Genomic DNA, 24,996 nt, shown 5'->3' with positions numbered 1-24,996 from the left:
CATTACTATAATCTATACATACTGTGAGTAATACACCATTACTATAATCTATACACACTGTGAGTAATATACCATTACTATAATCTATACATGCGGTGAGTAATACACCATTACTATAATCTATACATACTGTGAGTAATGCACCATTACTATAATCTATACATGCGGTGAGTAATACACCATTACTATAATCTATACATACTGTGAGTAATACACCATTTCTATAATCTATACATGCTGTGAGTAATACACCATTACTATAATCTATACATACGGTGAGTAATACACCATTACTATAATCTATACATGCAGTGAGAAATACACCATTACTATAATCTATACAAACTGTGAGTAATACACCATTACTATAATCTATACATGCGGGGAGTAATATACCATTACTATAATCTATACATACTGTGAGTTATACACCATTACTATAATCTATACATGCGGGGAGTAATATACCATTACTATAATCTATACACACTGTGAGTAATGCACCATTACTATAATCTATACATACTGTGAGTAATACACCATTACTATAATCTATACATGCAGTGAGTAATACACCATTACTATAATCTATACATGCGGGGAGTAATATACCATTACTATAATCTATACATACTGTGAGTAATACACCATTACTATAATCTATACATGCGGGGAGTAATATACCATTACTATAATCTATACACACTGTGAGTAATGCACCATTACTATAATCTATACATACTGTGAGTAATACACCATTACTATAATCTATACATGCAGTGAGTAATACACCATTACTATAATCTATACATACTGTGAGTAATACACCATTACTATAATCTATACATGCGGGGAGTAATATACCATTACTATAATCTATACATGCGGTGAGTAATACACCATTACTATAATCTATACATACTGTGAGTAATACACCATTACTATAATCTATAAATACTGTGAGTAATACACCATTACTATAATCTATACATGCAGTGAGTAATACACCATTACTATAATCTATACATGCGGGGAGTAATATACCATTACTATAATCTATACATACTGTGAGTAATACACCATTACTATAATCTATACATGCGGGGAGTAATATACCATTACTATAATCTATACACACTGTGAGTAATGCACCATTACTATAATCTATACATACTGTGAGTAATACACCATTACTATAATCTATACATGCAGTGAGTAATACACCATTACTATAATCTATACATACTGTGAGTAATACACCATTACTATAATCTATACATACTGTGAGTAATACACCATTACTATAATCTATACATGCAGTGAGTAATACACCATTACTATAATCTATACATACTGTGAGTAATACACCATTACTATAATCTATACATGCGGGGAGTAATATACCATTACTATAATCTATACATGCGGGGAGTAATATACCATTACTATAATCTATACATGCGGGGAGTAATACACCATTACTATAATCTATACATGCGGGGAGTAATATACCATTAGTATAATCTATACATGCGGGGAGTAATATACCATTACTATAATCTATACATACTGTGAGTAATACACCATTCCTTTAATCTATATGTAGCGGTCATGTAAAATGCCTACAGTCATCTCTCCTGCTGGCAGTAAGGCCTGGTAAGTGTGGGCATGCCAGCAGTAATCATGGAGGTTTTCCCTCACACCCTGGTGGGGTGCTCTGTGTATGGCTGGGACTGGTCACATGCTCTGACTCCATGGTTAGTGATGTCAGAGATGTGTCAGCCTCAGAAGCTTACATAAGGCACAGCACTGTGTCTAAAGTTAGTTCAAGTCTGGGAGGAGTTCTAGTTGCTGTCTAGTTCAAGTTCTGCTGAAAGAGTTGAGTCAGTTATGTTATAGTAACTCCATGGGAGGCTGTGTCCAGGGACCTGGCACAGGACAGTGATTCCTGCGGGAATAGTGAATCCCTGATCTAGGTGATATACCTATCTAAAGGGAGCACTGGCGAGATGAGCGGCTGAAGATACTCCTTGTGGAGGGCAGTTGCCCTGCCGTGTCAATAAAGATGAGTTCAGCCAGAAACCCTCTCGTGTATCTATCTGGAATGAGTGCACAGAGAGGAGCACCACGGAGGAGTTCCTCGCCAGGATCATCCCCATGCGGACGCAGGGACCCTGGTGAGGTGGAGGCGCTGCACTGGAACTAGGTGAGACTCAGCCCACTACCTCAGCTGCCTGTCTGACGGGTTCTCCCCACACACCATCATGCGGGAGACTCAGGAGTCCTGTAGCCAGCAGGTGCACCATATGACATATCCACACTGTAATGGGGTCCGGTTAGACCACAGGGGCCAATGTGAGATTGGGTGGGTCAGGCCGGGCCAGAAATACCGTTACATTTGGAGGCGCGCTGCTGAGATCAGATCCGTCAACAGGACAGGCTTTAGCTAGGTCACTTGGAAACAGGGAGAGTGTCTGCTGCCACTTTGTGCTGAGTAGGGACGGACCTAGGGGTGGTCAGGGGGCTGACGGGATATTGTCAGTTCGCAGGGACAACCTAGGGGCCTGAAAGGAGTGAGGGGTCTGGAGCGGGCTATAGCTGACCGAGTCACCTTGAGGCAGTGCTAGTTGGTAGGATGCCAGAAGGGATAGCCTGTTAACTTGGTCAGGAGTCCTGGAGAGGGTCTGCGCTAGGCTGACCAAGACAGGTAGACGCCCCAAGTACTGCATGGCAGAGCCAGCCAGAGTACCTAGCCATTCCAGACACTCACCGTAGGGAGCACAGACTGGGAGGAAGGAGTCACAGCAGACACTGAGAGAGTGAGCCTAGCCTGAGGTAGTGCAACACTGGGTCACACCTAGATAAGGTACACATGTGGTGGTGCATCTGAGCTAATCTTTATTGTACCGGTGTGGTGGCTGCCCCGCAGAGTGGAGCCTCATGTACGACAACTGTTATGAGAGAGTGGAGGATCCGCGTGGCGCGGAGAACGTAAAATGGCGGACAGAGGCTGATGGGGAGGGCACCCGTGGCGTGCAACCCACTGAAGAGCAGACTGTCGCTGAATTGTCCTTAACGAGTTTGCTCTGGAGCGGAGCGAAGGCTATGGCTGCCCCGTTTTTATCCTGTATGGGACAGCGAGGGGCCACCCTTGAAGAGTGTGAGGAAATTGTCATAATTGGGGGAGAACCCCGTGAGGAGAGCAAACAGACTGACTTTTTGGGCTTAAAAGCCAACCAAAATGGCGGTTCCCGCTTGCTAGGGAAACCGCATGGGCCAGGCGCAGAAAAAATGGCTGCTGCAGGGCTTGCACAGAGCTGGCCGGGAATGGCGCGAACAGCAGAGCCCCGCCCTGATGGGGGGCATGGCGCGAAAGCTATGGCTGCGCCGGGATGGACAGTGACTAATTCAGCCCCTGTGCTGAGTCAACCGTTGAGTTTATGGGACCCTCCCCTGATTTCTACCAGGGGGAGTGACTTTCAACTATGGCCTGTGGGGATGCACCCACTGGGCCCAGGGACTGATATGCAGACGGCGCCACTACAAAAAGTAGTTCCGGCCGTGGAAGTGATTTGCAAGCAAAGGTACCTTGTGCAAAAAGCTGCTGCAAGGAGAAGGCGGGAACTAGCCGCGAGAAAAGACTCCAGCTCTGGGGAGGAGACTGGCGCGAAAACGCTAACCGCGCCCACCAGGACTGAGAGAGGTGCGGCCTTAATTAAGGGGCATGATATTCCCCTGTGGGACCCGCCCATTATTGCAACCCCTGGGGGCGGGTTCCAACTCTGTCAGAGAAGGGAGGAGCCGAAGCAGGGAGTGGCGGATCCAGCAACTTCCACCAGTCAGTTGCGAGGAACCACAGAGAAGGAGAGACCTGTACAGGAAGTGACTCCTGTACAAAGAATGGCCTGCTCCTCCACTGTGGGCACTATGGTCTCCACCCAGCCCTACTCAGTGCCCGGCGGGGTGCTGGTGGTGAGGGTGGCCAATACTGAGACGGTGGTCGGGCTCTGCCTACAATGCGGGCTGCCCGGAGGTACTGTGAATACGATGGCACGTTGCCCTCATTGCGGGACTTTGTATCTGTGGCCTATGCCCACATTCGTCCCAATACAGCCTGCTGACCCCCCGGTGGATGTGACACGGCGCTCTGCTGAGTCCCCGGGCGCGCTGTGGATCAACCGCGCGAGTCCCGGAGACAGGGGACTGGAGCCGGTCAAGTCGGCTGGGTCACTGGCCATTGAGGCGGCTGGATTAAACCCCGCGACAGGGGCAAAGAGACTTTCACCCCACCCCGCGACCCCTAGGTCGGGGCGAGGGGACTACTCTGATGAGGACCTTCGTGAGCTGGCGGTAGCAAAAACGGAGCGGAAAAGACAGACGGGAAGAACGACGCCCCGTGGGGTGAGTGACCGGACGTCCCCCGCAGATCGGCGATCCGACCGACGGAGTCCCGCCATCCCAGGACCTGGCGGAGATGGGAGAGAGACGCCTACACCCCTGCGGACGGGTAAGCCAAAAAGCCCTATCTCTTACCTGGTCACAACAGACGGCGAAGCGCTGGAAGGGCCGCGCCAGGCCCAACGCGCACGTGGAGGAACGGCATCACTTCCGGTGGCGACGGCGGAGCAACCGGATGTCGTCGTGGAAGAAGAGATCCCGCATGGGGGTCCAACGCGAGATGGCGACGCTTCTGGTTCCGGGGAGGACGTCACTTCCGGTGGCGACGGCGGAACCCAGGAAGGGGAAGCAGCGACGCTTCAGCGATTGGGGGAAGGTCCCCGACCGCTCGTATTGCCAGAAAATGGAGAGACGATCTCAGGACTGAGGAGGGTGAGACATCATCCTTGGACCAGTCTACGGACAGCCAGGAGCGGGTCGTAACCCCGTGGGGTCCTGTTCCATGCCCCTATACCCAACCCCATGCCCTAGCTAATGTCCCTACCCCTATCACACGGTCACCGGGTTCACCGCCCAGCTTGGAACTTGTGGACATACCTTTGGGGGGGGAGGAAAAACGGACTGGGGAGAGGCAGCTCAGTGGAGCTACGGAAGGTGATTCACGGGGAGGAGGGGAATTGAGGGTGGCGGATACAGCACCCCAACCAGTGGTAAAGGCCCCGGGCTCTTCGAGGTGGTCCAACTCGCGATCCACAAGGTCGTCAGGGGTATTTTCGTTTGATGACGACAGGGAACCAGGACCCAATCCATTTAAGGAGACCCGGTGGTGGGCCCCGTTATTTGAAGGGTACTCCGCGTGGATGGACCGTACTCGGTTTCTCATCCGGCGGGAGGACGTGGTAGATTTCTGGTGGAAAGAGGGAGAGTTTACACCCGAGCAGAGGGACAGGGAATTACAGAATAGGTGGTTCCAGCTGGAGCGTAGAGACATAGCGCCCATGGGTCCCGACACACTGTCAGATCCAGTAGATCATGATGAGCCCCTATCATGGGTGTTACCTGGGAGGGCAGGTAATGCTGATTTGACCAGGGTCAGTAGGGCGGAGAGGGCTATAATAGTCAAATATAAAAAATCCCATGGGTTGGAGTATCCTTATGTTCCGGAGCCCCTGATGGATGAAATTGAGGACAATAGGGAAACGTGGCTCCGAGAAACTATAGAGCTGTATTTAGTCAATAGGGGGAGTGACATTGTAGGTAAGAAGGCGGAAGAAAGGATAGACACCCTGATGCGAGTGTGGAGCATAGGGAGAAATGTTCACAAACATAGGGTGACCTATGTGCCAGAGAGAGGATCACCTAGGCATTATTATGTGACGGTCCTGGATATGGGTAACCGGGAAGTGAGGAAACCTGACCCAGATCACTATTATTAAGGGGGTACTGAGACATTACGCGGGTTCGTGGCTGCTGGTCGGGGCGGGCTTGGCGGATGACTGTATTCATGTGTACTGTATTATGAGGAAATCTTGTGTGATGTTAATTATGTTTTCCGTTACAGTGCTTCCTGGAAAGAGGTATACAAATTTAGGTCCCAGCGAGGACGATGGGATTCACCAGGGGGAGAATGTAGCGGTCATGTAAAATGCCTACAGTCATCTCTCCTGCTGGCAGTAAGGCCTGGTAAGTGTGGGCATGCCAGCAGTAATCATGGAGGTTTTCCCTCACACCCTGGTGGGGTGCTCTGTGTATAGCTGGGACTGGTCACATGCTCTGACTCCATGGTTAGTGATGTCAGAGATGTGTCAGCCTCAGAAGCTTACATAAGGCACAGCACTGTGTCTAAAGTTAGTTCAAGTCTGGGAGGAGTTCTAGTTGCTGTCTAGTTCAAGTTCTGCTGAAAGAGTTGAGTCAGTTATGTTATAGTAACTCCATGGGAGGCTGTGTCCAGGGACCTGGCACAGGACAGTGATTCCTGCGGGAATAGTGAATCCCTGATCTAGGTGATATACCTATCTAAAGGGAGCACTGGCGAGATGAGCGGCTGAAGATACTCCTTGTGGAGGGCAGTTGCCCTGCCGTGTCAATAAAGATGAGTTCAGCCAGAAACCCTCTCGTGTATCTATCTGGAATGAGTGCACAGAGAGGAGCACCACGGAGGAGTTCCTCGCCAGGATCATCCCCATGCGGACGCAGGGACCCTGGTGAGGTGGAGGCGCTGCACTGGAACTAGGTGAGACTCAGCCCACTACCTCAGCTGCCTGTCTGACGGGTTCTCCCCACACACCATCATGCGGGAGACTCAGGAGTCCTGTAGCCAGCAGGTGCACCATATGACATATCCACACTGTAATGGGGTCCGGTTAGACCACAGGGGCCAATGTGAGATTGGGTGGGTCAGGCCGGGCCAGAAATACCGTTACATATACATACTGTGAGTAATGCACCATTACTATAATCTATACATACTGTGAGTAATACACCATTACTATAATCTATACACACTGTGAGTAATATACCATTACTATAATCTATACATGCGGTGAGTAATACACCATTACTATAATCTATACACACTGTGAGTAATACACCATTACTATAATCTATACATACTGTGAGTAATGCACCATTACTATAATCTATAAATACTGTGAGTAATACACCATTACTATAATCTATACACACTGTGAGTAATACACCATTACTATAATCTATACATACTGTGAGTAATACACCATTACTATAATCTATACATGAGATGAGTAATACACCATTACTATAATCTATACATACTGTGAGTAATACACCATTACTATAATCTATACATACTGTGAGTAATGCACCATTACTATAATCTATACATACTGTGAGTAATACACCATTACTATAATCTATACATGCGGTGAGTAATGCACCATTACTATAATCTATACATGCGGGGAGTAATATACCATTACTATAATCTATACATGCGGTGAGTAATATACCATTACTATAATCTGTACATACTGTGAGTAATACACCATTACTATAATCTATACATACTGTGAGTAATACACCATTACTATAATCTATACACACTGTGAGTAATATACCATTACTATAATCTATACATACTGTGAGTAATACACCATTACTATAATCTATACATGCAGTGAGTAATACACCATTACTATAATCTATACATACTGTGAGTAATACACCATTACTATAATCTATACATGCGGGGAGTAATATACCATTACTATAATCTATACATGCGGTGAGTAATACACCATTACTATAATCTATACATACTGTGAGTAATACACCATTACTATAATCTATAAATACTGTGAGTAATACACCATTACTATAATCTATACATGCAGTGAGTAATACACCATTACTATAATCTATACATGCGGGGAGTAATATACCATTACTATAATCTATACATACTGTGAGTAATACACCATTACTATAATCTATACATGCGGGGAGTAATATACCATTACTATAATCTATACACACTGTGAGTAATGCACCATTACTATAATCTATACATACTGTGAGTAATACACCATTACTATAATCTATACATGCAGTGAGTAATACACCATTACTATAATCTATACATACTGTGAGTAATACACCATTACTATAATCTATACATACTGTGAGTAATACACCATTACTATAATCTATACATGCAGTGAGTAATACACCATTACTATAATCTATACATACTGTGAGTAATACACCATTACTATAATCTATACATGCGGGGAGTAATATACCATTACTATAATCTATACATGCGGGGAGTAATATACCATTACTATAATCTATACATGCGGGGAGTAATACACCATTACTATAATCTATACATGCGGGGAGTAATATACCATTAGTATAATCTATACATGCGGGGAGTAATATACCATTACTATAATCTATACATACTGTGAGTAATACACCATTCCTTTAATCTATATGTAGCGGTCATGTAAAATGCCTACAGTCATCTCTCCTGCTGGCAGTAAGGCCTGGTAAGTGTGGGCATGCCAGCAGTAATCATGGAGGTTTTCCCTCACACCCTGGTGGGGTGCTCTGTGTATGGCTGGGACTGGTCACATGCTCTGACTCCATGGTTAGTGATGTCAGAGATGTGTCAGCCTCAGAAGCTTACATAAGGCACAGCACTGTGTCTAAAGTTAGTTCAAGTCTGGGAGGAGTTCTAGTTGCTGTCTAGTTCAAGTTCTGCTGAAAGAGTTGAGTCAGTTATGTTATAGTAACTCCATGGGAGGCTGTGTCCAGGGACCTGGCACAGGACAGTGATTCCTGCGGGAATAGTGAATCCCTGATCTAGGTGATATACCTATCTAAAGGGAGCACTGGCGAGATGAGCGGCTGAAGATACTCCTTGTGGAGGGCAGTTGCCCTGCCGTGTCAATAAAGATGAGTTCAGCCAGAAACCCTCTCGTGTATCTATCTGGAATGAGTGCACAGAGAGGAGCACCACGGAGGAGTTCCTCGCCAGGATCATCCCCATGCGGACGCAGGGACCCTGGTGAGGTGGAGGCGCTGCACTGGAACTAGGTGAGACTCAGCCCACTACCTCAGCTGCCTGTCTGACGGGTTCTCCCCACACACCATCATGCGGGAGACTCAGGAGTCCTGTAGCCAGCAGGTGCACCATATGACATATCCACACTGTAATGGGGTCCGGTTAGACCACAGGGGCCAATGTGAGATTGGGTGGGTCAGGCCGGGCCAGAAATACCGTTACATTTGGAGGCGCGCTGCTGAGATCAGATCCGTCAACAGGACAGGCTTTAGCTAGGTCACTTGGAAACAGGGAGAGTGTCTGCTGCCACTTTGTGCTGAGTAGGGACGGACCTAGGGGTGGTCAGGGGGCTGACGGGATATTGTCAGTTCGCAGGGACAACCTAGGGGCCTGAAAGGAGTGAGGGGTCTGGAGCGGGCTATAGCTGACCGAGTCACCTTGAGGCAGTGCTAGTTGGTAGGATGCCAGAAGGGACAGCCTGTTAACTTGGTCAGGAGTCCTGGAGAGGGTCTGCGCTAGGCTGACCAAGACAGGTAGACGCCCCAAGTACTGCATGGCAGAGCCAGCCAGAGTACCTAGCCATTCCAGACACTCACCGTAGGGAGCACAGACTGGGAGGAAGGAGTCACAGCAGACACTGAGAGAGTGAGCCTAGCCTGAGGTAGTGCAACACTGGGTCACACCTAGATAAGGTACACATGTGGTGGTGCATCTGAGCTAATCTTTATTGTACCGGTGTGGTGGCTGCCCCGCAGAGTGGAGCCTCATGTACGACAACTGTTATGAGAGAGTGGAGGATCCGCGTGGCGCGGAGAACGTAAAATGGCGGACAGAGGCTGATGGGGAGGGCACCCGTGGCGTGCAACCCACTGAAGAGCAGACTGTCGCTGAATTGTCCTTAACGAGTTTGCTCTGGAGCGGAGCGAAGGCTATGGCTGCCCCGTTTTTATCCTGTATGGGACAGCGAGGGGCCACCCTTGAAGAGTGTGAGGAAATTGTCATAATTGGGGGAGAACCCCGTGAGGAGAGCAAACAGACTGACTTTTTGGGCTTAAAAGCCAACCAAAATGGCGGTTCCCGCTTGCTAGGGAAACCGCATGGGCCAGGCGCAGAAAAAATGGCTGCTGCAGGGCTTGCACAGAGCTGGCCGGGAATGGCGCGAACAGCAGAGCCCCGCCCTGATGGGGGGCATGGCGCGAAAGCTATGGCTGCGCCGGGATGGACAGTGACTAATTCAGCCCCTGTGCTGAGTCAACCGTTGAGTTTATGGGACCCTCCCCTGATTTCTACCAGGGGGAGTGACTTTCAACTATGGCCTGTGGGGATGCACCCACTGGGCCCAGGGACTGATATGCAGACGGCGCCACTACAAAAAGTAGTTCCGGCCATGGAGGTGATTTGCAAGCAAAGGTACCTTGTGCAAAAAGCTGCTGCAAGGAGAAGGCGGGAACTAGCCGCGGGAAAGGACTCCAGCTCTGGGGAGGAAATTGGCGCGAAAACGCTAACCGCGCCCACCAGGACTGAGAGAGGTGCGGCCTTAATTAAGGGGCATGATATTCCCCTGTGGGACCCGCCCATTATTGCAACCCCTGGGGGCGGGTTCCAACTCTGTCAGAGAAGGGAGGAGCCGAAGCAGGGAGTGGCGGATCCAGCAACTTCCACCAGTCAGTTGCGAGGAACCACAGAGAAGGAGAGACCTGTACAGGAAGTGACTCCTGTACAAAGAATGGCCTGCTCCTCCACTGTGGGCACTATGGTCTCCACCCAGCCCTACTCAGTGCCCGGCGGGGTGCTGGTGGTGAGGGTGGCCAATACTGAGACGGTGGTCGGGCTCTGCCTACAATGCGGGCTGCCCGGAGGTACTGTGAATACGATGGCACGTTGCCCTCATTGCGGGACTTTGTATCTGTGGCCTATGCCCACATTCGTCCCAATACAGCCTGCTGACCCCCCGGTGGATGTGACACGGCGCTCTGCTGAGTCCCCGGGCGCGCTGTGGATCAACCGCGCGAGTCCCGGAGACAGGGGACTGGAGCCGGTCAAGTCGGCTGGGTCACTGGCCATTGAGGCGGCTGGATTAAACCCCGCGACAGGGGCAAAGAGACTTTCACCCCACCCCGCGACCCCTAGGTCGGGGCGAGGGGACTACTCTGATGAGGACCTTCGTGAGCTGGCGGTAGCAAAAACGGAGCGGAAAAGACAGACGGGAAGAACGACGCCCCGTGGGGTGAGTGACCGGACGTCCCCCGCAGATCGGCGATCCGACCGACGGAGTCCCGCCATCCCAGGACCTGGCGGAGATGGGAGAGAGACGCCTACACCCCTGCGGACGGGTAAGCCAAAAAGCCCTATCTCTTACCTGGTCACAACAGACGGCGAAGCGCTGGAAGGGCCGCGCCAGGCCCAACGCGCACGTGGAGGAACGGCATCACTTCCGGTGGCGACGGCGGAGCAACCGGATGTCGTCGTGGAAGAAGAGATCCCGCATGGGGGTCCAACGCGAGATGGCGACGCTTCTGGTTCCGGGGAGGACGTCACTTCCGGTGGCGACGGCGGAACCCAGGAAGGGGAAGCAGCGACGCTTCAGCGATTGGGGGAAGGTCCCCGACCGCTCGTATTGCCAGAAAATGGAGAGACGATCTCAGGACTGAGGAGGGTGAGACATCATCCTTGGACCAGTCTACGGACAGCCAGGAGCGGGTCGTAACCCCGTGGGGTCCTGTTCCATGCCCCTATACCCAACCCCATGCCCTAGCTAATGTCCCTACCCCTATCACACGGTCACCGGGTTCACCGCCCAGCTTGGAACTTGTGGACATACCTTTGGGGGGGGAGGAAAAACGGACTGGGGAGAGGCAGCTCAGTGGAGCTACGGAAGGTGATTCACGGGGAGGAGGGGAATTGAGGGTGGCGGATACAGCACCCCAACCAGTGGTAAAGGCCCCGGGCTCTTCGAGGTGGTCCAACTCGCGATCCACAAGGTCGTCAGGGGTATTTTCGTTTGATGACGACAGGGAACCAGGACCCAATCCATTTAAGGAGACCCGGTGGTGGGCCCCGTTATTTGAAGGGTACTCCGCGTGGATGGACCGTACTCGGTTTCTCATCCGGCGGGAGGACGTGGTAGATTTCTGGTGGAAAGAGGGAGAGTTTACACCCGAGCAGAGGGACAGGGAATTACAGAATAGGTGGTTCCAGCTGGAGCGTAGAGACATAGCGCCCATGGGTCCCGACACACTGTCAGATCCAGTAGATCATGATGAGCCCCTATCATGGGTGTTACCTGGGAGGGCAGGTAATGCTGATTTGACCAGGGTCAGTAGGGCGGAGAGGGCTATAATAGTCAAATATAAAAAATCCCATGGGTTGGAGTATCCTTATGTTCCGGAGCCCCTGATGGATGAAATTGAGGACAATAGGGAAACGTGGCTCCGAGAAACTATAGAGCTGTATTTAGTCAATAGGGGGAGTGACATTGTAGGTAAGAAGGCGGAAGAAAGGATAGACACCCTGATGCGAGTGTGGAGCATAGGGAGAAATGTTCACAAACATAGGGTGACCTATGTGCCAGAGAGAGGATCACCTAGGCATTATTATGTGACGGTCCTGGATATGGGTAACCGGGAAGTGAGGAAACCTGACCCAGATCACTATTATTAAGGGGGTACTGAGACATTACGCGGGTTCGTGGCTGCTGGTCGGGGCGGGCTTGGCGGATGACTGTATTCATGTGTACTGTATTATGAGGAAATCTTGTGTGATGTTAATTATGTTTTCCGTTACAGTGCTTCCTGGAAAGAGGTATACAAATTTAGGTCCCAGCGAGGACGATGGGATTCACCAGGGGGAGAATGTAGCGGTCATGTAAAATGCCTACAGTCATCTCTCCTGCTGGCAGTAAGGCCTGGTAAGTGTGGGCATGCCAGCAGTAATCATGGAGGTTTTCCCTCACACCCTGGTGGGGTGCTCTGTGTATAGCTGGGACTGGTCACATGCTCTGACTCCATGGTTAGTGATGTCAGAGATGTGTCAGCCTCAGAAGCTTACATAAGGCACAGCACTGTGTCTAAAGTTAGTTCAAGTCTGGGAGGAGTTCTAGTTGCTGTCTAGTTCAAGTTCTGCTGAAAGAGTTGAGTCAGTTATGTTATAGTAACTCCATGGGAGGCTGTGTCCAGGGACCTGGCACAGGACAGTGATTCCTGCGGGAATAGTGAATCCCTGATCTAGGTGATATACCTATCTAAAGGGAGCACTGGCGAGATGAGCGGCTGAAGATACTCCTTGTGGAGGGCAGTTGCCCTGCCGTGTCAATAAAGATGAGTTCAGCCAGAAACCCTCTCGTGTATCTATCTGGAATGAGTGCACAGAGAGGAGCACCACGGAGGAGTTCCTCGCCAGGATCATCCCCATGCGGACGCAGGGACCCTGGTGAGGTGGAGGCGCTGCACTGGAACTAGGTGAGACTCAGCCCACTACCTCAGCTGCCTGTCTGACGGGTTCTCCCCACACACCATCATGCGGGAGACTCAGGAGTCCTGTAGCCAGCAGGTGCACCATATGACATATCCACACTGTAATGGGGTCCGGTTAGACCACAGGGGCCAATGTGAGATTGGGTGGGTCAGGCCGGGCCAGAAATACCGTTACATATACATACTGTGAGTAATGCACCATTACTATAATCTATACATACTGTGAGTAATACACCATTACTATAATCTATACACACTGTGAGTAATGCACCATTACTATAATCTATACATACTGTGAGTAATACACCATTACTATAATCTATACATGCAGTGAGTAATGCACCATTACTATAATCTATACATACTGTGAGTAATACACCATTACTATAATCTATACATGCAGTGAGTAATACACCATTACTATAATCTATACATACTGTGAGTAATACACCATTACTATAATCTATACATGCGGGGAGTAATATACCATTACTATAATCTATACATGCGGGGAGTAATACACCATTACTATAATCTATACATACTGTGAGTAATACACCATTACTATAATCTATACATGCGGGGAGTAATATACCATTACTATAATCTATACATGCGGGGAGTAATACACCATTACTATAATCTATACATGCGGGGAGTAATATACCATTACTATAATCTATACATACTGTGAGTAATACACCATTACTATAATCTATACATACTGTGAGTAATGCACCATTACTATAATCTATACATACTGTGAGTAATACACCATTACTATAATCTATACATGCAGTGAGTAATGCACCATTACTATAATCTATACATACTGTGAGTAATACACCATTACTATAATCTATACATGCAGTGAGTAATACACCATTACTATAATCTATACATACTGTGAGTAATACACCATTACTATAATCTATACATGCGGGGAGTAATATACCATTACTATAATCTATACATGCGGGGAGTAATACACCATTACTATAATCTATACATACTGTGAGTAATACACCATTACTATAATCTATACATGCGGGGAGTAATATACCATTACTATAATCTATACATGCGGGGAGTAATACACCATTACTATAATCTATACATGCGGGGAGTAATATACCATTACTATAATCTATACATACTGTGAGTAATACACCATTACTATAATCTATACATACTGTGAGTAATGCACCATTACTATAATCTATACATACTGTGAGTAATACACCATTACTATAATCTATACATGCAGTGAGTAATACACCATTACTATAATCTATACATACTGTGAGTAATACACCATTACTATAATCTATACATGCGGGGAGTAATATACCATTACTATAATCTATACATGCGGGGAGTAATATACCATTACTATAATCTATACATACTGTGAGTAATACACCATTACTATAATCTATACATGCTGTGAGTAATACAGCATTACTATAATCTATACATACTGTGAGTAATACACCATTACTATAATCTATACATGCAGTGAGTAATACACCATTACTATAATCTATACATACTGTGAGTAATACACCATTACTATAATCTATACATGCGGGGAGTAATATACCATTACTATAATCTATACATGCGGGGAGTAATACACCATTACTATAATCTATACATACTGTGAGTAATACACCATTACTATAATCTATACATGCGGGGAGTAATATACCATTACTATAATCTATACATGCGGGGAGTAATACACCATTACTATAATCTATACATGCGGGGAGTAATATACCATTACTATAATCTATACATACTGTGAGTAATACACCATTACTATAATCTATACATACTGTGAGTAATGCACCATTACTATAATCTATACATACTGTGAGTAATACACCATTACTATAATCTATACATGCAGTGAGTAATACACCATTACTATAATCTATACATACTGTGAGTAATACACCATTACTATAATCTATACATGCGGGGAGTAATATACCATTACTATAATCTATACATGCGGGGAGTAATATACCATTACTATAATCTATACATACTGTGAGTAATACACCATTACTATAATCTATACATGCTGTGAGTAATACAGCATTACTATAATCTATACATACTGTGAGTAATACACCATTACTATAATCTATACATGCAGTGAGTAATACACCATTACTATAATCTATACATACTGTGAGTAATACACCATTACTATAATCTATACATGCGGGGAGTAATATACCATTACTATAATCTATACATGCGGGGAGTAATACACCATTACTATAATCTATACATACTGTGAGTAATACACCATTACTATAATCTATACATGCGGGGAGTAATATACCATTACTATAATCTATACATGCGGGGAGTAATACACCATTACTATAATCTATACATGCGGGGAGTAATATACCATTACTATAATCTATACATACTGTGAGTAATACACCATTACTATAATCTATACATACTGTGAGTAATGCACCATTACTATAATCTATACATACTGTGAGTAATACACCATTACTATAATCTATACATGCAGTGAGTAATACACCATTACTATAATCTATACATACTGTGAGTAATACACCATTACTATAATCTATACATGCGGGGAGTAATATACCATTACTATAATCTATACATGCGGGGAGTAATATACCATTACTATAATCTATACATACTGTGAGTAATACACCATTACTATAATCTATACATGCTGTGAGTAATACAGCATTACTATAATCTATACATACTGTGAGTAATACACCATAACTATAATCTATACATACTGTGAGTAATGCACCATTACTATAATCTATACATGCGGTGAGTAATACACCATTACTATAATCTATACATACTGTGAGTAATACACCATTACTATAATCTATACATGCTGTGAGTAATACACCATTACTATAATCTATACATACTGTGAGTAATATACCATTACTATAATCTATACATGCGGGGAGTAATATACCATTACTATAATCTATACATGCGGGGAGTAATACACCATTACTATAATCTATACATGCGGGGAGTAATATACCATTACTATAATCTATACATGCGGGGAGTAATATACCATTACTATAATCTATACATACTGTGAGTAATACACCATTACTATAATCTATACATACTGTGAGTAATGCACCATTACTATAATCTATACATACTGTGAGTAATACACCATTACTATAATCTATACATACTGTGAGTAATACACCATTACTATAATCTATACATACTGTGAGTAATACACCATTACTATAATCTATACATACTGTGAGTAATACACCATTACTATAATCTATACATACTGTGAGTAATACACCATTACTATAATCTATACATACTGTGAGTAATACACCATTACTATAATCTATACATACTGTGAGTAATACACCATTACTATAATCTATACACACTGTGAGTAATACACCATTACTATAATCTATACATACTGTGAGTAATACACCATTACTATAATCTATACATACTGTGAGTAATACACCATTACTATAATCTATACACACTGTGAGTAATACACCATTACTATAATCTATACATACTGTGAGTAATACACCATTACTATAATCTATACATACTGTGAGTAATAGAGATTGATAAACTGGTCGAAATTCCATTCCCGGATTTTTTTTGATCTAATTCGATCCCCCCCACCAAACTCCATCTGCGGATTGGGTACTAAAAAATCAGAGCGGATTAATACGAATCCGCTATTTGATACAATTGTCATGGGAGACCAGCACGTTTAACACTTTTTTCTACAATTCGGGATCAATTCACTAGGCAGAACAAGGTAGTGGAATAAAATTATGTTTATTCGGGTGAAACCCGCAGACATACAAATATACACAAAATACAGATACATCACACCTAACTGGGGCTCAGGTGAATATCCAGCCTCCACTAGGTGAAGGGTGCCGCTTCGGCAAGGCTTACCCTGTCCGGCTCACGTCCGGGAACATGCGGTACTCTCTTTGGGAGAGCCGCAGAGCTTTCCCCGCTTTGTTCTCCACTCAGAACTTGGCGGCGTCTTTAAAACTTGATCTCAGCTAGGCCGGCTTCTCCGGCTAAAAACGAAGCCGGCTGCTCTGCTATTCACAACAGAGCAACTTTGAAAAGGCCAAGAGCGCCTCACCGACCCAAGCCTTAAGCGTCTGGTTCTCTGCCCGGGCAATCTACAGCGAGGTCCATGTTTAACATGGAAAGGAGACTGGCAACCAATCAGACAACGAATCCTAACTCTACCAGCCAATCAGAATGGGGGCTCGTATGGCTGGTTACGTCAGAGGAGGGGGCTTGTCGAGCCGGCTCGAAAAGACGAGCAGCAGCTTCCCCATCCAGCCCATTGCCTTCCTCTGGGCAGGCTCCACTAGGTCTGGCAGACCAAGTGTCTCCCCAGCGAGGAGTCCTTGTTCTCCGGACGTAGTACTCCGCCCTTCCCCGCTCACCAAACTGTTTCAACACCTCTCAACTCCCCTTCTCTTCTCTGATTCCCGATCTCTATGCAGAAATCCTGGCTCCTACTTAGATAACCCGGACTGTCTGTATAGAGATTAATACACACGTTACAAAACATATTAACCTTACGGGTACATCGTACATGTGGGGGAAATGGGTCTGGGATACCTTGGACCGGAAACCCAGGATTCTGGGGGACACTGTGTAGCCCCGGTGTAATTTGCTTTGCGTACACACAGAGCTTGCCTGCTCGTCGGGTAGCATTATGGGACTACCGGTAACTTTGTTCCCCAAACTCCTACACAGGTTCTAAATACTGTTTTACCCAAATTTCCCCCTTGAAACTCCCACTCCCAAAACCCCAGGTTTATTGCATTACAGGAAAGGTTAAAACACAACAGGACAGGTTTTAAGATATAGACACAGTGTCCCCGGCTTATGGTGCTTTTAAGATACCAGGGGCGCACGGTTTTCACAGGTAACCAGTCGGGCTTCACCTTTATTATGAAGACAAGCTACCCCTACAGTCAGAACAATACAGTCAGATTTTTTAAGAATCCTAACTCTGAGTCCATTTTGAATCTGAAATACAAGCACCGTTTCACAGATCAGGGGTCCGATTGTTAAAATCCGATTGTTGATTAGAGACAGATCCATCGCTCTGATTTTTAGCAGATGTTCCTTTTTGAGACTGATCTGCAGAATCTCAGGTCTCCGTGGAACTGGCCCAGTAATAATTATTATAACCTATACAAACTGTGACTAATACATCAATATTTCATCTGTACATACTGTGAGTAATGTGTCATTCTGTCTTTCCCCCTCTCTCCCCCCTGGTTATTTTCCACCTCTCTCCTCCTCTCCCCCTCTCTTCTCCTCTCCCTCCTCATTTCTGCCCTCCAACCCCTCCCTCCCCTTCTACACCCCCCTCCCTTTCCCCTTACCTCCCCTCTCCCCCTTCGATTCATCTCTCCCCTCTCCTTCGCCTCCCCATCTTTCCCCTCTGCCCCCCTCTTCCCCTTCCCCTGTCTCTTCTCCTCTTCTCCCCCTCTCTACCCCGTCCCCTCTCACCTTCCTCCTCTCTCTCCCCTCCCTCTTCACCCTCCTACTTATTCTCTCCCCCCTCTCCCTCTCTATCCACCCTCCACTCTCTCCCCTCCACCTCCCCTCCACTCTCTCCCCTCCACCCCCCCTACTCTCTCTCTCCCCCCTCATTTTCCTCCCACTCTCAGTCCTCTCTGGAGTGGCCCCTCATGTTACACAATCACAGTTCCATTCTGCTTCCCGATGAAAACCAGTTACTGCTTCTGGGAGGGGGAGGAACCTGCTTCTCCTTCGGGACCCACCTGAACCCTCAGCCAGTCCTGCTGGAGCTGCCCCCTGTCGAGTGATTGCGTCCACCGTGGTGTCATGTAACCCCTGGCTGGGAACTCCCTTCTGCACTTAGATTTGGGGGGCCCCTCATGTCTGTGCTGAGATTTTGGGGGCCCCTCCTGTCTATGCTGAGATTCGGGGGGGCCCTGCCCTCTGTGCTTAGATTCGGTGGGCCCCTCCCCTCTGTGCTGGAAATTGGGGGGCCCTCCTGTGTATGCTGGAAATTGGGGGGCCCTCCTGTGTGTGCTGGAAATTGGGGGGGCCCTCCTGTGTGTGCTGGAAATTGGGGGGCCCTCCTTATGTTAATCTTTATGTACAAATCCTTTTTAATAAATGATTTTGTTACTACGATGGATTCTTCGTATTTCTTAGTGACTTTACCAGGCGCAGAAAGTGCGCCGTGTCCGTGCTGCGCTGTGACCCTTCTATTTCACTGACAAACTGCCCAGTCACACCACCAATCTGTAGGGATAGAGAGAGTGGAAAACGAGGTGCAACCCGCATGTTTTGTTACATTTTATAGACGCCATATAAACTGTGTGATTTGTAATACAGAATGTCAATGTCAAACTGCGTCGTTTTACCATTACAAACTCGCAGCTACTAGAATACTCCCCTCTGGCTCCAATAATAATATACAAATGATTACTATCTATATGTGTGTGTGCAAAGGGGTGCCCGGTTGTCCCACTCACCTCCCTGCATGGCACAAAAAAGGGGCGCTCACCGAAACGGTCACACTACATCTCAATTACGTTTCCACCATCAGGGTTAATTTAAGGACTTGCACTCCAGGAGCCCTCGTGTGCCCCTGTCTACTTGATAAATATTCAAATCAAATAAAAGTCCAATTTAGCTAAACATGCTCGAAAATTAGGGCAATCGCTTCAAAAAGTATAAGGTTTAATTAGAGCTGAAAGAAAATCTCCTTACATTTTAGATTTAATGTTACGAAACGGCTACAAAAGTACTATCAGTATGTATGGAACCCTCCGAGGTAACATGGAAATGTACAAAAGTACTATCAGTATTTATGGAACCCTCAGAGGTAACATGGAAAAGTACAAAAGTACTATCAGTATGTATGGGACCCTCGGAGGTAACATGGAAACGTACAAAAGTACTATCAGTATTTATGGAACCCTCAGAGGTAACATGGAAAAGTACAAAAGTACTATCAGTATGTATGGGACCCTCCGAGGTAACATGGAAATGTACAAAAGTATTATCAGCATGTATGGAACCCTCGGAGGTAACATGGAAATGTACAAAAGTACTATCAGTATGTATGGGACTGTAGACGGACGTTCACAGAGGTACACAATTAGGAGGCTTTATAATGTGAAATTATAATAGGCTTTATTGTGCCTGTTCCTTTTCATCAGGAAATTATCCAAACACAGGGGGGGGGGGGGACAAAGCTTCCATTCACTTGGGAGTATTTCTAGTGAAATCCTATGCAATTAGTTCACATCTCCATTAGTTAAGCATGTCTCGCAGCCCCAAAACATATAGCATGAAAATAAGCAGTCTCTTAAGAATAAAAGTCTTATCTGTTTCTTGGAGGGAAAATCTTCTCACTTCCTGGTTCAGCTTCAGGTGTAGTAGTTTTCCCTGTGTCTTGAAATCAGCTCTGCTGTGCAGAGCTCATGACCGGTCAGCTCCAGAGATCTGGGTTTCTTTTGGTCAGTCTTTCCTGGGACCCAAGAACCTCTGCTCTGTCTCTCCAAAGGTCAGCTCTCAGTCAGAGCTAAGGAGGAGTCACTTCCTATCTCAAAGGCAGGCTTTTTGTAAACAATCTAATCAGGCAGGTGGTGTTTAGTAATTAACTACCACACTGCTAGATTAAAGGCACATTACTGAACAGGGATTTGTCCCCTGTTACATACCTCCCCTGTTTGTGGGAAGCTCGGGCTTACCACGGCCAAAGCCCATCCTTCCACTCTCATTCTAGATATCTCTATGACTTGAATGAGAGTGGATGGAGGAAGGAACCCTCTGTCCCGCTGGGATTAGAGCCCTTTCTCCAGTTTATTTTTGTCTCCTCCCGAAGATGCTTGAGATCAGCACTCCTCAGTCGCTCGAGGAGGATTTTTTCCACGTAGTCTTTTTATCGCGTGCGCGGTCTTGAGATTTCTGTTGTGTTGGGCACTCCTCTTTTTGTAGACAAAGTGTATGGCAACAGTTGTAAAGCAGTTAGGACTAGCCCTTAGAGTTTTCTGCTCTTGAAGTGGTCTTTCTGCAGCTTCTCCACACCACGGAGTCGCCAGTTCAGCTTCTTCAGCTAAGGATTCTTCTGGCTTTGATTCTGCACTCCTACCTCTGTTTGTTGCCTGTTGGGCAGCTGTAGGTTTGGCTAGTGCTTTCTTTGGTGGCTCAAACTTCGTAATTTTGTTTTGAAGTTGCGTGGAGTCCCCAACTCTCACTGTACCCTTGTCCTTACGGGCATTAGTTACTGTGGGATACTGGTGCTTGGGCAGAGCCAATACCTTTTCCGTATTGGAGGAATCTGTATCAGAGTCTCCTTCATATTCTGGAGCTCTGTAATTTGTCGTCAAGGTTGCCGCTACGTCTGTTTTCTCCTTGGTGTACTGACTCAAGGGAACGGAACAGTCTCTCTGTCTCTCCAGCTCTTGCTCCAGTTTCTGAGCCTTCTCACGCTCCCTCTCATACAGAGTAACCTGGTATCGAAGCTCTGCTTCCAACGATGCTCTGAAGACATGCAGCGTGGCCTTTAGCTCCTCATACTGCTCTGTGGGGACGTACTGGGTATTCAGACGTTCCTGCAGCGCTTGTACCTCTTTAGCAGCCTGCAGTTTTTCTTCCTGTAGCGTTTGCTGCTTCTCCTCAGCATACTGGAGGTGTGTACGCAGACCTTGCAGTTGGTTCTGCAGCCGGTGCTCTGCGTCAAACTTTTCCTTTACTTCTTCTGTTAACTGAAAATTTTCTTCTTTCAGTTTTAAGTTTTCTCTTTTTAATCTTGAATTTTCTCCTTTTTCAGTCTCTGTATTCTTCAGGGCTTCTTTGCAGTCCTCCTTCCATTTACGCACATCTGCTTTGAGAATGACAATCTCCTGGCGTGAGACTTCCTTCTCTAGGTTGAGTGTCTGAAGCTCCTTCTGAGAGACTTTGAGATCTGTTTCAAGATTACCAATAGTTTCTTTAGCAATGTCCAGCTCCTCAGTGAGACTGTGTAGTTCCATTCTGGAAACTTCCAGGTCTGTGCGGCAGCTGTTGGTCTCATGATTTGAGGCATTCAGTGCTCTGCGTAGTGTCTGAACCTCTTTCTGAGATACGTCCACTTCTATCCGGACACTGTTGATCTCCTGTTGTGAGGCATTCAGCTCTATGCGAAGAGTGTGAACCTCTTGCTGGAAGATTGTCATCTGCTTCAGTGCCTCCTCATACTTCCGCTTTAGCGTAGCCATTATTTTATCAGATTGGCTCTGCTTTTCATCCATGGCGGAAATAGTAGCCTTTGCAGTATCTAGCTCAGTCTTGAGATCGTCCAATTCTGTCCTGGCTAAAGAGTAAATTGTGAGTACATCTTTTTGTAGCCTCACGTTATTTTTCTCTAGCTCTGTGTTATCTGCTCTCTCAAGTTTCAATTGTTCTCGAAGTAGATCACAGTCACACCTGGCAATTTTCAGGGCGTCTTCAGGGCTGGTCAAGGGATCGTCACTCACTGGTTCCGGCTCCGCTTCCCTGGGATGGTTGGTTGAGGGTTCCTCACTGTTGGCACCGGACAGACACTTCTTTGGGGGTACCCGACTTCTGCCCTGGGCCCTCTGGATATTCGGTTAACCGTGGGACGAATTCTCCATTTTCTCTAGGCTGCAGGGCAACTCTGTCCCCCATTTTCTCCACAGGATCTGCGGACGTGTCTGTTACTTCCACGGTAAGTGAAGTACCGCTTTTCTTTTTCTTCCTTTTTAATTTGGATGACACCGTCCCTTCAGGGATACTGGGGTCTCCATTTTCATTTGAAGTTTTAGCAGCGTTACTGGATCCACCCGGCTTTTCTTGCAACTGTAATAGCTGACTGAAATATTCGGTGATCCACTGCTCCCGCTCTTTCTCTTGCTGATCGTATTCGTCATCAAAGGGAGCGGTCTTTTCTGTTCGTGCCGAGTTCAGGCACCCCCACCATTCTTGGGGTGTTTTGTGGGTGTGACTCGGTTCGGGTTCCCCGTAAGAGAGGTCTTCCTCTTTATTGGACTGGAAGGGCCACTCTTCCGTGGGGTAGGGTTCATTACAGGAACGCTGCATCTTGTCCTCCATTTTTAGGCTATCAGGTGTAATTTTCTTCCTGACCTCAGGAGGCGCTATTGCAGCTGTTGCCACTGTATTTGCTAGAACCCCCAATTGTGGTAGTCCTACAGATGGGCATATTTTCCTTGTAGATGTTGTAGCTCTCACAGGCATCTCTGTAGACTTTTCTTGCTTGGGTAATTTTTTTTTTTCAATATCAGCAGTACTGTGCATGCATTTTCTTTTAGCAGGTATACAAGATGTGCAGTTGCTAGGTAAAAAAAGTATATTTGCTCTACACAATTTACTTGCTAGGCGCAATCCCTCCGCTTCAGCAACAGAATTTGGTTTTCTGCCTGAGTTTAGTAATTTTCAGTCTCATCTTTGGGTATTTTGGCATTCACACTTCACACTTTGGGTGTCTGTTTTTGCTCCCAAGATAATAGGCATACTTTTTTACTTGCAGAAAAAAAAAACCATTCTTTGCAGTGGACTCAACACTCAGTAATTGGCTTTGAAAAACCTTTTCCTTTATAGGGCAATTTTACACTCAGCATTTGTTTGCTAAAAATTCCCCTGCTTCAGCACAGTCTTGTATCAATTTTCACACTTTTCTGCATATACTCCATTCACAGCTGGTAGCCCTATGCGGTGTGGCAACCTTTATTTGCAAAATCAGTACCACTCGTGGGTCACCATCTGTATTCACTGCTTCAGCGAAACTTTTGAAAACAACAAACACCTATCCCTTTTAAGGGCTGACTAACTTCTTGAACCCTGACTATGTCTGGAAGGCAAAACCCCTAATTCAATGACCATATTACGCTTTGTGATAGGCAAATAAAGTTTTAGCTGCTTCAGCAGTCTCTCTCCTCTTGGGATTGGGGCAAAGAGTCCATCTGTGGTTTTGTAAGTTTCAATGCAGTGTAAGTTTCAGTGGTGTGTCCCTTTAACTCTGATCTCTGCTGCATGAGGTTTTTTTTTTTTTTCTCCGACTGTTTGTAGGCAAAAAGCATTAAAAAAAATTCACAAATCTCCAGTCCTTTTTAACTACAAGGACACCTCTTATCCCACTTCTGACACCAAATGTAGATGGACGTTCACAGAGGTACACAATTAGGAGGCTTTATAATGTGAAATTATAATAGGCTTTATTGTGCCTGTTCCTTTTCATCAGGAAATTATCCAAACACAGGGGGAGGAACAAAGCTTCCATTCACTTGGGAGTATTTCTAGTGAAATCCTATGCAATTAGTTCACATCTCCATTAGTTAAGCATGTCTCGCAGCCCCAAAACATATAGCATGAAAATAAGCAGATATAAGCAGTCTCTTAAGAATAAAAGTCTTATCTGTTTCTTGGAGGGAAAATCTTCTCACTTCCTGGTTCAACTTCAGGTGTAGTAGTTTTCCCTGTGTCTTGAAATCAGCT

At 46.1% G+C, this 24,996-nt stretch overlaps 1 long non-coding RNA gene across 1 annotated transcript in view; it reads left to right on the top strand.

The window, feature by feature from the left end:
- LOC142473338 (uncharacterized) overlaps positions 1 to 19,650 on the top strand; it is a 46,362-nt gene extending 26,712 nt beyond the window's left edge. Inside the window, exon 3 of the long non-coding RNA XR_012790046.1 lies at positions 19,173 to 19,650. This is a non-coding gene — a long non-coding RNA (uncharacterized LOC142473338). The remainder of the gene's footprint in view (positions 1 to 19,172) is intronic.
- The last annotated feature ends 5,346 nt before the right edge of the window (positions 19,651 to 24,996 follow it).

Source organism: Ascaphus truei, assembly GCF_040206685.1.
Source record: "Ascaphus truei isolate aAscTru1 chromosome 3 unlocalized genomic scaffold, aAscTru1.hap1 SUPER_3_unloc_3, whole genome shotgun sequence".
NCBI lineage: Eukaryota > Metazoa > Chordata > Amphibia > Anura > Ascaphidae > Ascaphus > Ascaphus truei.
Note: the sequence above shows the minus strand (reverse complement) of the source record. Positions and strands in the feature narration are given on the sequence as shown.